The sequence below is a fragment of the Thermobia domestica genome, chromosome 16, assembly GCF_964235325.1.
Source record: "Thermobia domestica chromosome 16, izTheDome1.hap1.1, whole genome shotgun sequence".
Classification (NCBI taxonomy): Eukaryota; Metazoa; Arthropoda; class Insecta; order Zygentoma; family Lepismatidae; genus Thermobia; species Thermobia domestica.
In genome coordinates, this window is record NC_137469.1 from 7,764,240 (window position 1) to 7,780,020 (window position 15,781).

Here is a 15,781-nt window from a genome sequence, read left to right on the forward strand (position 1 = left end):
TAGCCGGTATGTCGAGTCAAAATAGTAATAAAACATACCACCTCTGATATTTTCCTCGACTACTTCACATCGGCTACCTACCCCTGAGTCACCTTCGCCTTCTTTGCTAAAATCATATGTGACAATCGTACTGCTTAAAGTCATATCCGTACCACTGTTCCAGCTTGCATTTCAGGCAAACATCTCACCTGGTAATCGAACTCGAGATCAGTACCCAGAAATGACACATATTAGGCATTCCACCACATACAGACACTTTTTGTTCGTTCTCCACAGTCCTAGGTGAGGCCTTGTTCTCGTGTAAACCTACAAAATAAAGATTTTTCTTTGGGCGTGGTAGTCTGCTTAGAAGGTTAGATATCGTTAATCAAAAAACGTGTTGCTAAAGCTCCACCCAAGGAAGCAATCCAAGTTTCTGCTGATTTCGTGCTTATCCATGCAAACGCTCTGCTTCGATACGTAATCCTTTGTCTCGACAGAATCACATGTCGCTCACCGAGACATGGCTAGTGAAAGAGAAAGAAATTGGGTATAATCATATTGGGCTTTATATTTCATATTGGGTATAATCTTTAAGTAAGCTGATGCACTTTTTTCCCCTACATCACTGAATGGAGGACAAATATGTAGCTTATGAACAGAAGAAATCATGTTTATAAAACTAAGTGAATCTCCCCTCATACCACTTGTATAGAGCCTCAATCTCAACCTCATGGCACTTCCAAATCATTACTACGCTGAACCACAGCATTAGTCCTCACTACGAGGGTGATCAGAGAGTAAGGTTACAAAGCCTAAAGTGAAACATGTATATATATATTGTAAGATCCCATGTGATGTTGTAAACAAACAATTCCACGTGTCAGCGCTTACAAACACCACCACGTGGTTCAGCAAGAAGACTTCACACCAGATGGATCCATGCTTACTTGCAGACGACGGCTTCTAGCCCCTCCCACGGAGCAGGCGACGACATCGGAGCAGCAGCGCCACCGCCACCCAAAGGACCCTATAAATTGGATGGACAAAGGCAATTCAGTACCAGTTTTCTGGTGACCCTCCTCTAGTCTGCTGCGGGACTTTAGGAGTAACCTAACCCCAGGCCTCTAGTCTGCTACGGGAATACGCCTATCCTATCTCCTGGCTTAGCCTGCTACGGGGCTCTGACTGGGATATCCCACAACATCACATGGGATATTACAATATTATTTCGTATAACCAATACAGCCAACAGATAGTACATACATTAGGTAGTTCTTCGATATAGTCTCCATATCGGTCGAGGCACTTATCGCATCGTGGAATGAGTTTGAAGATTCCCTTCTGGTAAAATTCCTGTCCTTCCGTGCTCATTCACTTTGTCACAGAAGTGTTTCAGCTATTCCTCTGAAGCGGTTTCCTAGGTGCTCCTAGGATCTTCCGAACGACATTCCCAATTCTGCTAACAGATGCTGTAACGTGATCCACCTGTTGCCCTAAATCAGCAAGCTGTGTTCAAATCTGTTGAAGCTGTGCTGGGTTGGCCACTGCACTTCTCGTCGGTGACGTATTCTCTACCAGCCACAAACCTTCGACACCATCCTACGACATGCTGATGAGACATTACAGTCTCTCCGTAAACTTCTACCAGCTGCCTGTGAATTTCAGCCGCAGTTACATGTTTCGCTCACACCGATCGAATAACTGAGTGGATTTCTTCTCGAGATTAGTTTTCCGAACGAGTCGCCATTTGTGTTTACTTACAAGTAACGTCGCAAGTATTGTGCTACCAAAATGTCTTGAGCCGTGGCAAAAATGCGAACTAAAGCTCACACCCCGACACACCCACGTGTTGAACCAATAAGGGTTTAGCAGCTGGTAAGCGAGAGAGCCTTAGCGAAAGAGAGTGGAATTCCTTCAGCCGATAGCAGCGCCTGAAACGGAAGACTAGGTGTCAAGTGAATGTGGTATATTTATAGCAGATGGCTGAAGCTCGGTAGAGTTGCCAACTCTATGTATTAAAATTCCCACACAGTCCTCTTTCCTCTATAATAGATGAAACTCCAGAAATATCGACCTGGTAACCTTAGTTTTTGATTCTCCCTCGTAGGAAGGGGAGTTTGACATGTAAAATCAAGTTGAGCTAACAATGATTATGGAAAGTGAATGATGATGGAATAATTGATGGAATGAGAAAGTGGGAGGAAACGGGAGGATCCCAAGAAAACCCACGCATACGATCTTGTGCCTACAAACTTACTTGGCCGGGGATTGAATCAGGGACCCTATTTAGCAGAGATAAGAACTCTACCACTGTGCCACCATGCCGCCTTCGGTTCTAGTTTAGGCTAGTGTTTTGAGATCGTAGCAATTTTTCCATTGTTTCACAAAAAGCATATTTATTTATTTATTTATTTATTTCAGACAATAGCCGAACAATGCTACACCCGGTTAATTCTTTTCTGCTAAATCTGGATTTGACTATAGTTTGTTTAAAAGAAAAAGAGGAACTTCTTGCAACACTTGACAGAGAATGAACTGGATTTCCACGAGTAGGATAGAAGGTAAAATGAAAAGGAGCTAAAAGTGATACAGCCTTCTAATAGCCTTAGGTTCACAGACTCGATTCCAGGTGGAGAGCATTGAAATGTGAATCTATTATGCTGGTTTAGATTCTGCCTTAAACTATAAGTCTGTTTCATATAACCTAGTTGCAGAAATAAACGATACAATCCGCAGCAAAGAATCTGCAACATGAGCATGTAACTTTATTGTAAAACTACGCCTAACAGCCCAGGCAATCAACATAACATCTGAGTGGCACGAACCACGCCAGGAGAAACCTCAGCGTCCTCCCCTGCACACTTATTTTCGAACAAAAACCTTCGTCGTTTCACAATAAACTTACATGTTCATGTTGCAGGTTTTTTGCTGCGGACTGTACACTGTAGACCTAATCCAAGCAACCAACACGATTAGGTTAGTTATGCGCCATAAGTAATAACACATGGAAATATGTTACATTGCGGCAGTTATTCCACCAAGGATGGCAGGATATCTGTGTTTATGTCAAAAAGATGTCGGATTTTCTTATTTGATACTATTCACTGACGATTCCAGCTTTAACTCTTGGGGCAAGGGGCAAACAGAGTGACAAAAATTTTGGAGAGGTAGTTTTTTTTTTTTAGGGGGAGATACCGAAAATAATGAGTTTATATTACTTGAATTACAGTTTATACAACACGTGGGTTGGGCAGCTGTAGCTAGTGAAGGATCCAGGATACGATGAAGCAGGGTTGACAAAAACCATGTTTTTTATTGAAAAAAAAAAGTTTTTTGGGGGGGTTTAAACCTTTTTTTGTTTTGGTTTAAACCAGGTTTTCTTGGTTTAAATAATTTGCTCTATGTATTTATATTACATATGGACAGAAATAAGATTGTTTCGCCTTGGTGTTATTATGCAACAACAGGGTTATGCTGCAAGGGGTGAGATAAGCTTAAAGCGGAATCAAAACCGCTTCTCGGCTTACATCCAAGAGAAACTGTCCTCCATTTGGACTCGAAACCGGGACTCATTGGCCACAAATGCGATGAGTCTGCCGACTCACTCACGAAGGACTCTTGATAAAAATACGTTGTACTGATCTTTAGTACATACTTGTTAATATAATAGTTAAGAGTCATTTCAGAAGGACAAAAAGATAAAGTTACACAGAATTATATATAAATCGGGAAACTCCCGCTTTGGCCATTGGGAAATCCTGTTATTACTTTAATGCAAAGCATCCCGTTATTGCTTTGCATGTAAAATTTTAACGTAAACGTATCATAATCAATATGCTAAAACTGAGGTATTAAATTACAAATTTAGTATGTAGATATCATTCAATAAAATTAAAACAAATCCAATCCAAGCTAATGTTGGAAGCCACGTAGGCAGACGATAAATTTTGCCAATTTATATCAATATATTTAAGCAACCTTGGCTTTTTTATAAAACAGCAGGCATTCAGGCAAGCAGAAATATACAATTTGGTTTCGTTTCGTATGTTTATGCTTAACATCCTTACATAATACCGAGGTTGTCAAGAAGACTCACGTAAAGTGACATCCGAACCACTATTGATTTACACTTGAAAGCGACCGAGAATTGAACATGTGACACCTTGATTAAAAGGTGAAAAGGAGATAAAACTAGTGGTGATGGTCTGATATGTGGAAACGTCACCATAAAGTTCACACGATTTAAAGCATTTTTCGTCCCTTTCTTTTTCTTTTTTTTTTAAGTTTAAACCAGTTTTTTTTTTTAAGTTGGTTTAAACCAGCCAACCCTGCGATGAAGGGAGGGGCTAAACCATAGTTTGCCGCTTTATCTAGTGTAAAGTAGTATTGAAGCCCATTTTATCCAATGTATACCTGAGCGTTAAGGGAGGCTATAGCCCCTATAGCCCCCTTGGATCCGCGCCTGGCTGTAGCCACTTGGGACACTCGCCCTCCTTGTTCCCCCTCTAGCGACATCACTGATCCTTTGTCATCTTTCCTGAATCATTATTGACCAGATTGTTCAAGTTGTATACAAAATAAATTAGATTTAATTTTAATTCTATTTCTTGTTTGGAATGTCTAAACACATGTCTATTGCCTGTGGGAATACATTTCTTCGAATCTATTTGTGAACTAATTAAAAAGTAAAACAACTAGGAAAAAATACTACTACTGTTACCATGCATTTTCGATCATTTTCTCAGAACCTACCGGTGGTGTCGCTAGTGTAGTAAAAAAAAGTGAAAGATATCAATTTGCAAACTCGAACGGTGTGAATCAATGTAATGAAGTATTAATAAAGGAAGCCCTTATCGGGAAGACTCGCTGGCCTCGTCCTGTCCATGTTAACTGACAGCCACAGGAAATATTCATTGGATGCAGACTCCGAGGAGAGTGCTTTTAGATTCTCCAACACTTTCGTCCTATTCTCTGAAAGAAGGTCACTCAGGACTTTTGGTTCGTAGCAAGCAACCGTCTACCATTGGGGGTTTTGGTTAACCATTCTGTTCCTGTTGGCAGATTAAATCACATAAGTGACAGTTACGTAAGAGAAATTATTCGCTTAAAGAACTCATTGTCTGTAGATGTGAAAGTTAAGTCAATATTTTAAAACTTTTCAACCTTCCCTATCCCTTTCTCCTAATAGTGTTTCAAAAATAGCAAACTCTCCCAAACTTAACTAAATTTTACGTAATAATCCAATTATTTCAGTTCTACAATTACGAAAGCATCTGTCAGTCAAATTCTGGGAACAGTGACTTTGAATAACCAAGCATTTAGTAATATTATCCTTCGTTTCAGTTTGCTGGACGAGGCGATCTGCACTCAAGAAGGGTGTGGAAGGGGAGGTGTTAGAAAATGGAACATTAGAAGTTTCAGGTGAGTGGCCTATCTTATTCGGTTGTAGTTTATAGCGAAATTCAGTGGGCGTATCTCATGGCTATTTAGCTGCAAAATATCAGTGAAATTAATCTCTGGAAATCATATACTAATCATGAATTTCAGGATTACATTGCTAGCTCTTTGGTTTATGAAACTCGAATATTCATCGCCGCAGAAACCAAACGTCGCTATTTAATACAGTTTGCTTACGAGACAAGAGCTAACGCTGTCTCGTCTCGAAAAAATGTCGTGAAAATGTTGTCCTGTGTAGGAAAGTTTATGTGTTTCTATAGGAAGAGGTCTGTCGCGTCTCGTCTCGTACATTCGTGCTTACACTAGACCAAGGGAATCCTGTCTGGCTGCATAAAATGCCTTCTTGCGGTACTATAGTGATCGCAACGAGTCGTGAAGCTTCATCTAGATATACCAATTTCATCATCCAATAGAGCGGGAGGGTGTTTCCCAATCGTCAACCCTTACCTATGAAATTTTGCTTGTGCCATCTCTCGCGCTGTATGAAGAAAATCTCCTGAAGATGCAGTGTTGTCAGGTTGCCGCTAAGTTTCGTTTATTGCTGTTGCTGTCGTTATTTTATATTTTTCTTATTAGTATTGTTCCTATTTAGTTCGAAGGATAATTAGTTTTTATGTTATAGTTCTTTAAGTGCTGGTTTCTTGTCTTTTGTTCGCATGTCTTTTAAGTTTGGCAACATTGTTGGTATATTTGTGTTGCTTCACGCTTTCTCAAGTGTACGTTCGGAAGGCAACTCCACGAATCTTACCGAATTTTTCCGTTGCATCACACGTGAAGCAAAGTAGTTCTCTGATTGGTGTAGAGCCCAGGCTTCACGAGTCGTTGCAGTCACTAGAGTCAATAGAGAGAACCAAGGATGCTAATGGCCTCACGCATCTACTATCTTAAAGAAATTGTAATTGTTACTCTGTCATATCCTGGCGTACAAATTCTGTGCGTTTGGACGTATTTCCATCTTTCTTCTTGGTTGTCACAGTTTCCACAAGCAGCAATGCATATACATGCAATTTCGGGATTTCAAGTTATTATGAGTTTTTGTCTCGTTCTTATATTCCAACAAGATATGCGCGTAAAATATGCATGTTACATTTTATATGTTTGTAGAATCTTCTCTCTAAGAGCTGAGAACATTTTTCCATTTTCGATGTCCAAGATCTCACAGTGGGAGACCAATCACAGGAAATATGAGTGATATTGTGGCAAAAGTTGAGCAAGACTTGCATGTAAACAGTCCTGATATCGACCATGAATTAAACATCCATCACCAAGCAGTGTTAAACTATTTGGAGAAAGCTACAAAGATATTATCAACCCCTTGCTTGTATGCACCCCACCGTTCTCTGCTGCATTTGTGGTTGCTGCATATTTTAGGATATTTTTCATCAAGAGTTGCAGGAATTAGTTCAATTTTTAAAAATAATCCATTATTAAAAATGTTCAAATATTTTATGCGTCAGAACCTTTTTGGAAATATCTTATTCGATTGGTGAGAGCTGCGTCGAAATATGACCAACATTTCTCTATATAATCACGAACATACATATACATACATACATATAGGTGAAATTGAGATTTTTTTTTTTTAAGTCGGTTAATGGAGAAAGTTGAATAAAAATTATGTGTAAACTGTGTGGAAACTGACTTCAATTTCTTACTAACAGGATGAGGGGTCAAATTCATTTTGGTGGGTAGCTTTTTGTATACCGTACCGAAAATGATTCACGTCTATATGAAACGACCTATAGGCCCATGTCAATATAACGTGTTAAGGGGCCGATATTGCTACTAGGAGGCGCCCTCCTCCCTTGACCCCTTCTACAGCCTGTCTATTTCGGATGTGTCCTCGGAAAAATGCCCAACATACTTCGGCGTTACCTCCTTCATCCTCTGACGGAGGAAACCCTACCTTTGCTTAGGGATAAGAAGTGAATGAACTCGACTGAGTTGCCAATTTGTCATTGAATCGTTTGGTCTTGACGAGTGAAGATCGTAGGTTAGTTAGAATAGCTAACAGGACAGAGCACAGCGAAGTTCCGTGAAATAATTCATTGTGGCAACGCTTCCGCATCCAACAATTCAAAGATCTCGGCAGCAACAACCTGTCCCTCCTCTTTCGAATGCTCGTTCAAGTAACATAACCAGTGGTCGAAATGAGACGGTATGCGGTGGTATGCCATACCGCCTCTGGTTTCTGAATGACGAAGGCATACCGTCTCTGGTATTTCAGTGATCAAGACATACCGTCACTGGAGAGTAGATGCTAAATACCTTTAATAAATCCATTTTTATATACAGTAATTAACGAATAGCTTTGCACATAAAAAGGTTTTATTTCTTCTATAGAAATAATTTCTAAGTTGACAACACAGACATTTTTCTTACCTTTTGCCTACCTTTTCTTTTTAAAGTAAGGCGTCTTCAAATAAGTTCATCTAGTGTATATTTTGATGTGCCACATTCAATTGTTTTTTTTTTCTTATGTATGTGTGTGTCTTCTTGCCTTAAGGTTGGTTTAAAGGAACAAATTTTGCCGATAGACGTCACTACGGTCTTCGTATCTCTCTCATGTATTTTTTACCTTTCACGAAAATTCACGATTTCTCTTACAAATTTCAAACAACAGATATCAAATTTTTAGAGAAGGAACTTCATAACATATCGAAGACAACAGTCCGTGCCGATTTGTTGTTTAGAATTTTCTTCATTGTTGAAACAGTATATGGTTAAAGATTTGGATATTCAATTTCAAAAATTGTCATTTCAACAATAAAGAAAATTCTAAATAAAAAAATCGGCTTGGATTGTTGCCTTCGACAGGTTATGAAGTTTCTTCTCTAAAAATTTGAAGTCTGAAATTTGTAAGAGAAATTCTGAATTTTCGGGAAAGGTAAAAAATACATGAGAGAGAGACGAACACTTTAGTCAAAAACTTGTCCCTTTAAACCAACCATAACGCATACAAATGTCGTGTTTTGAGCATGGGTGGATTTAGGGATAGTCTGCTGTAGGGCGGATCTTCCGGGAGTTTGTAATATCCCTCAGTCGAGTAGGGGTCCGAGAGTTTTCCCGCAGGAAATTTTAATATAAAAACTCGGTTTTTGAGCATTTTCGTGTATAATTTTCTATAAGACAACATAAGGGGATATTTTTTTAAAAGAAAGTTGTTGGTAGGGGATAAAAGTTTCTTCATGCCTCTCCCCCCCCCCCCGTAACTACAGACACGATCTCCAATGGTTTTCAGTCATTATACAAATAGAAATGAAATTTTTTTAGGCAACATACCTTCACTGTATTTCAATATTTAGATAGCTGGTATGTCGAGTCAAAATCATAATAAAACATACCGCCTCTGCTTTTTTTTCCACTTCGAACACTGAACATAACACACATCGACAGCAGCGTCAGAAGGGGCACAGTTGAACTAGAAAGGCTCTGACGGACGTCATGAGTGTGTGTAAGGGATGTGCAACAGTTGGATATATCATTGATTAAAGTTCATGGAACTGGGTGGTGCAGTTGAGAAACAATTTCCTTTTAAAAATTTAAGGTAGAATAGTGCGAATTAAATTTTCTAAGTGAAGTATCGATATGGATTTAGAAAACTTCGGTTGAAAAGACCAGCGTCAAGTTATTTTTACAATTTTACTTGGTGCAAAATCACAAATGCTCCAAAACACAAAATGCACCGTACCTGTAACCAAAATAAACTCGATAACTTCTTTTGTACGGGACTAAAGAATTTGTGAACAACTCAGTAGATCGATATTTTCGTTTTTCGTTCTCCGGTAGGCATTGATACTTTATCATCAGTTCTTATATGAGAAGAACAGATTCTTTAGAGCGAGTCTTTGGCCGCTCGCAAGCCGTGTCTCCATAAACAACGCTTCTGCTAAAATAGTTCTCATATTCGTAGCTCACAGCGCTCTGCCTCTGAATTACGACATTGTGCTTTGGCAAAAGAGCCACGAAAGGGAATGCCAACAGATAAAGGGGTGTTTTCTCTCCGTTTTTTTTTTTTTTTTTTTTTTTTATGCATAAGCTCTTTCCCAATTTGCTTCTAGTTCTTGGAAACACAGTAAAGAAGAGGCATAGGCAATTTCAGCTTACTTTTTATTGTGAGACATCTGAGCGCGAGGAAAAGAAAGTGGCTATATTTTGGAGACAGTTTGAGTTCAGAGAAAAACAATACTCACTGCTTCTTTGTATTTATTTTTCTCTATATAGAGACAATCAGTATATTTCTTAAACCAGAGTGATATGGTGCGAAACAGTGAGGATAAAATGTTGCAAATGCAAACAGCTCATAAAAAAAAATGCAAAAATATCGAATGAGATTACGAATATATACAGAGTTATTTCGTGATACGCATAGTGTACTCAAAGCAGGACATCTGGGTTCGATTCCCAGTGAGCTCTGTGATTCGGATTCCTGGTTAAACTTTTGGTCTACGTCTCATCTACCTTCGATACTCAAAGAGACACTTAACTTCAACTTACCAACGAATATACTACTACTACTACTACTACTACTACTACTACTACTACTACTACTACTACTACTACTACTACTACTACTACTAATAATAATAATAATAATAATAATAATAATAATAATAATAATAGAAAACACGATTATGTCCGTTAAGCCAAGGGACACTATGATTAAGAAAATTGAATGATGATGGAAGAATTCGTGGAATGAGAAAGTGGAAGGAAACAGCACCCCGAGAAAACTTACGTACACAATGTTGTCCACCAAACACTTACTTGGCCAGAGATCGAACCAGGGACCCCACACAACAGAGGTCAGTGTTCTACCATTGACCCACCGTGCTCCCCAAGGATCATCGTAATAAATAACGTTGTAATTACTTACGTAAAATCCACAGAAAGTTACTTATATAAAATCCGTTCCATGTTAAGGGAGTCAGATTGGCTGATTGGTAGCCCTTACCTCTAGTGCGTGCGGTCTCTGGTTCGATCCTCATCTAAGTAAGTTTGTTATGGACAACGTCGTATCCGTGGGTTCTCTAGGGGTACTCTCATTTCTTTCCACATTTTCATTCCACCAAATTATTCTATCATTATTGACATACCTTAATTATCGTACATAATTGTGAGACGTTAAATTGAAATATTTCATATTATTTCATTTTATTCCATGTCAAGCGCAATATAATTTAAACGGCGTGACAAACACCTTGGCATTTGAAGGCGGCGATCCAAGTTCCCTTTAAATTCTGCTAGCAAATGAGAAGCCAACGGTGTTGCCACGTTTATTTTGTACACATCCACGTCTATCCTCTGCCACCTGATCGCGCTATAGTTCGTCTGCTTAGTAGGGATGCGCACGAGACAAGATTTGTGGCTGTCTCGTCTCGAAAATGTGCTGTAAAAGTGATGTCTCGACTCGAAAAATATATATTTTTCTATTGGAAGAGCCGTGTCTCGACTCGAATTTTGTCAGGAAAATCCTGTCTCGACTCGTCTCGTGCGCACCCCTACTGCTTAGCTATAGCCACACCCCTTTACCACTTGGCAACGTCGCCTCAGAGCTTGCGTTTTATTCGTTTAGCTGAAATGCCAAGATGTTTGTCACAGGCTTTAGTAGCTAAGCAATATGAACATAATATAGGCCTATAAAGTGTAGACAGCTGTTTACTTTCAGGTTACTGCAGTGTTTAACAAGCTTTATCGCCGACATATATGAAGCATGTTACCATTAACAGACAGTAACTATGTTTTAGATTAGAGCATTGATATTTCTGTAATCACAAGTTAATTGGTAAGCAAACTTAAAAAAGAAAAAAATAGCTTTTAATTAAGCATGTTTTTAGTCTATAGTATACAACAAAATTAAAGCTCGGATACAAGAAAACTAGTTAAAAAAAAAAATGAAAACGATACGTCTGCTACGGTTTATTGAACTTATCACTTTTCAGTCGTTTATGCGTGATTGTATAATCCAGAATACAAAGTACATCGAATAAACATATGAAGTCTCTGATTTATGTCACAATACGATTTCATTTCAATATATGTTGACCTTCTCTCACTTTCAGATTAATGCCCTCAATCACATATGTTGTGAGTATCGGTTCCCTACAAAGAGTAAGATATGTATCTGTTTTAAGATATTGAATATTATTATTATTATTATTATTATTATTATTATTAATAATAATAATAATAATAATAATAATAATAATAATAATAATAATAATAATAATAATAATAATAATAATAATAATAATAATAATAAAACACTGTACTAGAAACAGAAAAACACGAACTTTAGTGGGGCAGAACAGTATTTACCGATAAAGATATAGAACCTCCGCGCCTCCATTGCTTCCGAATGCGAACTGCGAATTCATGTGCCTCTACTACATCCGAAGTTTTGCGAATGCGAATCAAGCTTCAATGTGAAATATTTTTGCTTCAAAATTCGTACCTTAAAGTCTTGAGAGCCTAAATAACAATAATATCTATTAATTTCCTTTGTGTGCAAAATAAAGTGAATGTCGCTTCCGTTATTATTGTTATGCTTCCGTGGTAACTGCTACTATTTTCACTTTAAAATAAATTAACTAGATAAAATTAGAGATTACAGAATCAACTTACTTTCTAAGAAAATTATCTCCATGAGTAAAGAAACCCGTTTTTGCTATTTCAAACATATTTGTCAATAATTACATGTATTCGTAAAATCATTATTTGAGGAACAAAAACGAAATATAAATTGAATAAAATGTTGCTGTTCGTGTATTAATTAAATCTTCATATTTTAAAGACAAAACAAAAGAAAATACACATATCTTCCAGTCAAAGTTCCTTGCTTACATCTGCCCATAATTTGTTCACGACGTTTCGTTTGTGTAATCTGGATGAGCTTGGTTCCACAATGGAACTTTATCAAAAACACAATTTATTAAAGCATCAACATCTATTTCCATCTTTATTTTTGTTTATTTATTTTATTTTTTTTAACTAAGCACCTCACAACGAAGTCTGCTTTCACGCAAAACAAACTTTCTTCTCTCACGTAGCTCTCAATTCCTCTGCAGACGACTCTCCATTCAAACGAATTCGGACGAACAATCCCAGCATGTTGGGATCGTTCGTATTCGGATCTTTTCGTCGGTTGCAGAGTCGGAACTAGTCGAGGCACTCTAATTTACTTACACAGGCTGGGAAATTCGCATTCGCAATCGCATTCGGAAGCAATGAAGGCGCGGCCTAACAGGCCGGACGTCACAATAATAAGCAAAGAGAAAGAAGACGTATGTACAGCTCACAGATGACAAGAAGAACCCTAGCAGAAGTAGTGTGACGTAGGTATGGGTTCGCCCACTTTTCTCACGGGGGTTTCAAATGATACCACGGAACAGCACACAGATAACTACCCGGAGTAGCAGACGACATCTAAGTATAGACCACACCTCAAATATCGAAAATGCACTTGACCATGTCTTTGACCTTTCCCCGCTACCCATGTTTTAGGGTTCTTCTCGTCATCTGTGAGCTATAAGTCCGGCTAAAGCCTCCTGACATTTAAGGCGTGTCCTCCATTTCACAATATCCAATAGAAGTTGGGCGACGTTGTCTAAAAGATTTGTTCCTGGAGAAAGCAATTTCAAGAGTACGTCCTTATGATATATATGTTTCACGTTATGTCTATACACGATAGGAAGCGAAATCCGAAGGCGTTGCTCCTGTACACAATTCTTTTTTCGAAGATTTCATTTCATTTCATGTAAACTGAAAGATTTAATTTATAGTTAATCAATAAGACAATTAATTTTTGGAATTCTGAAAGCGTGTTTTATTGCTGTAACATTTCGAATGAAGTTTTAGTTTTAAAAACGTACAAAGTAACATAACAGGAAAATAGTATTAAATAATAGTAATAATAATAAAGCAATGTATGTGTCTGTGTATCATCATCTTTAAGTATAGGAAGTAGTTCTCCAGAGCATCAAATTTTGTTCACAGATAGATTTTCACTAGATCTAATTGTGTACGAAGACATTTTTTCGATTTTTGACTCGGAGGGGGGGGGGAATTTGGAAGGGCTGAAATGTATGTTCTCTCGTGATTTCTAAGAACGCGTGCATATATGCAAACCCGCATTACGTCTTGATTGTCCGGAGTAGCATAAAATCATAGGATAAATACCCGAGGAAAGGAATAAGGACACACTGTTACTTCTACTTTTATCCAGATTCTAAATTAAGAAGACTCGGCAACGATGAGTGCTTACAATAAGTGTTTTATATAAAATAATAAGTTGTTATTCTCTCTAAAATATAATACCTGAAGGAAACCTGGTTAGGGACTACAATATAAAGTATCAACAAAATTATTACGAAAAATCAAAAGTTGAGGTTGAGAGGCACAATAAAAATAGCTTTGTGTTTTAAACGATATATAAGTTGATATAATTAATGTGGGCTAGAAGTAGAAAAATTTATATAAATTATATAGTTGGTAAGTAATTGTTCACCCTATTAATGTTACAAACTCCATGTGGAAAAAAGAACCTGCTGAGCTACAGATAGGCAGCTGCCCAGTTCATCTATCTGGACAACCTGGCGCTGAATGGAGCCATAATTACTCGATTATTATATATGTAATATATCGTCGTTTAAGATCTGAAAACTAGTGTATCTAATGTCCCTACTTTTCATAAGTCAATAAAAACTTTCTAAGAACTCACAATTAGAGTTGCCAACCTCAAAGAATAAAATTATTGATTTTCGTCTTTAAAATTATCGCATATTACAGAAAATTATCGTATATTCGTTATGTACGTAATAATTATAGAAGCAAGAGCTCCTCCGTGGCTAAGCGGTTAGCGTACGCGCCTTTGGCGTGGGAGACCCGCGCCTTTGGCGTGGGAGACCCGGGTTCGATTCCCGGCGGGAGCTCATGTGGTTCGGATTCCACGTTAATCAGTAGGTCCACGTCTCATATAGCCTCGCCGCTGAAAGGGACGCTAAACTAAAATCAACAACAACAACAATTATAGAAGCAAGTATAATGCTATTAATAATATCAATAACATATAATAAACTTATCTAGTACTCTTCACTTTCGAACCCCAAATCGACGTCAGGGGCCGGGGTGGGTCAATAGTACAGCGTTCACCTTTAGTGCATGGGGTCCTTGTTTCGATCCCAGCTCGCACCAAATAAACTTTGTGGCGGACAAACACAGTATGCGTGGGTTTTCTCAGTGTACTCCCGTTTCGTCCCACTTTGTACATTACACCATTTTATTCATTTCTTATCATCACTGTCTCCTTTAACTTAGCCTATATAATCGTGGGACGTAAAACTTAAAGATTTCATTTCATTTTTTTCCAAATCTGTACCACTTTTCCCACCATTTTTTAAAATCCTTATCAAGACCATTCTTGACAACAACAGTATTTCCACCCACTCGTAAATGTAATTAAATTTGAAGAATAGATTCAGGGTTGCCATTTGCCAATTCTCAAATCGTTATTGATTTATTTAAGAGGGAATGACTGTTAAAAAGCACAGTGTGTGTGTTTTATAATTATTCAATGCATTTGTATTTATTTCCTCATTCAAAAACTGCAAAAGGTTTGTGTTCTAAAATTATCGTATATTCATCTGTTATTAAAGAGCATTATCGTATACAGCATTAAGACCTAAATTATCGTATATCACGATAAATTATTCTATGGTGGCTAGCCTGCTCACAATGTACCACTATAATCGATTTTTTTCGAGACTATAATAGATATCACACCCTTTGTCGATCTCTCGTGACGCGGAAGGATTCTGATAATGAAACGAGAAAACCTAGTGCGCAAAAATATACACACCAATTAGAATCAATTCAATCAAAATTTGTTCGCTACTTAATAGATATATAAAGACACGGAGATCTACCCTCGATATGAAAAATATCTTGAACTCAATTCAATGTATTCTCTTGAAGCAGAAAAAGCTAATTTCCTTCTGTGTTTTCTGCATGAACTTATACATAATGAGGTAGACTCGCCAAAATTATTGTCCCAAATGTCCCTTCATGTTCCGAACAGGAAAATGTGGTCGCAGCTACAACATTTCATGAACCATCCCAGCGTACTATTGTATTAAATAGATCGCCTATTAGGAGAATGTGCACAATATGTAATAGTGTCCAAAAAAAGTGCCCCACAATAAATATATCTGATATACATATAAAAAATACTTTGTCTACATAGTTTAGCATGTAGAATACAGTGGAGTCTCGTTAATTCGAACTTGGATAATTCGAAATATTGGATAATTCGAACAGAAGTTCATTCCCCTTGAAAACTGTATTG

General features: G+C 37.8%; 1 protein-coding gene across 4 annotated transcripts in view; it reads left to right on the forward strand.

The window, feature by feature from the left end:
• The window catches only part of LOC145672898 (aldehyde dehydrogenase, dimeric NADP-preferring-like), a 448,381-nt gene that overhangs the window by 335,970 nt on the left and 96,630 nt on the right, over positions 1 to 15,781 (forward strand). For 3 of the 4 annotated variants that reach the window (XR_014128699.1, XM_081742094.1, XM_081742097.1), the window contains exon 2: positions 5,326 to 5,403. The exons of the other annotated variant lie outside the window; for it this stretch is intronic. The gene's annotated coding sequence lies outside the window, so the exon portion shown is untranslated. The remainder of the gene's footprint in view (positions 1 to 5,325; positions 5,404 to 15,781) is intronic. 4 annotated transcript variants of the gene reach the window in all.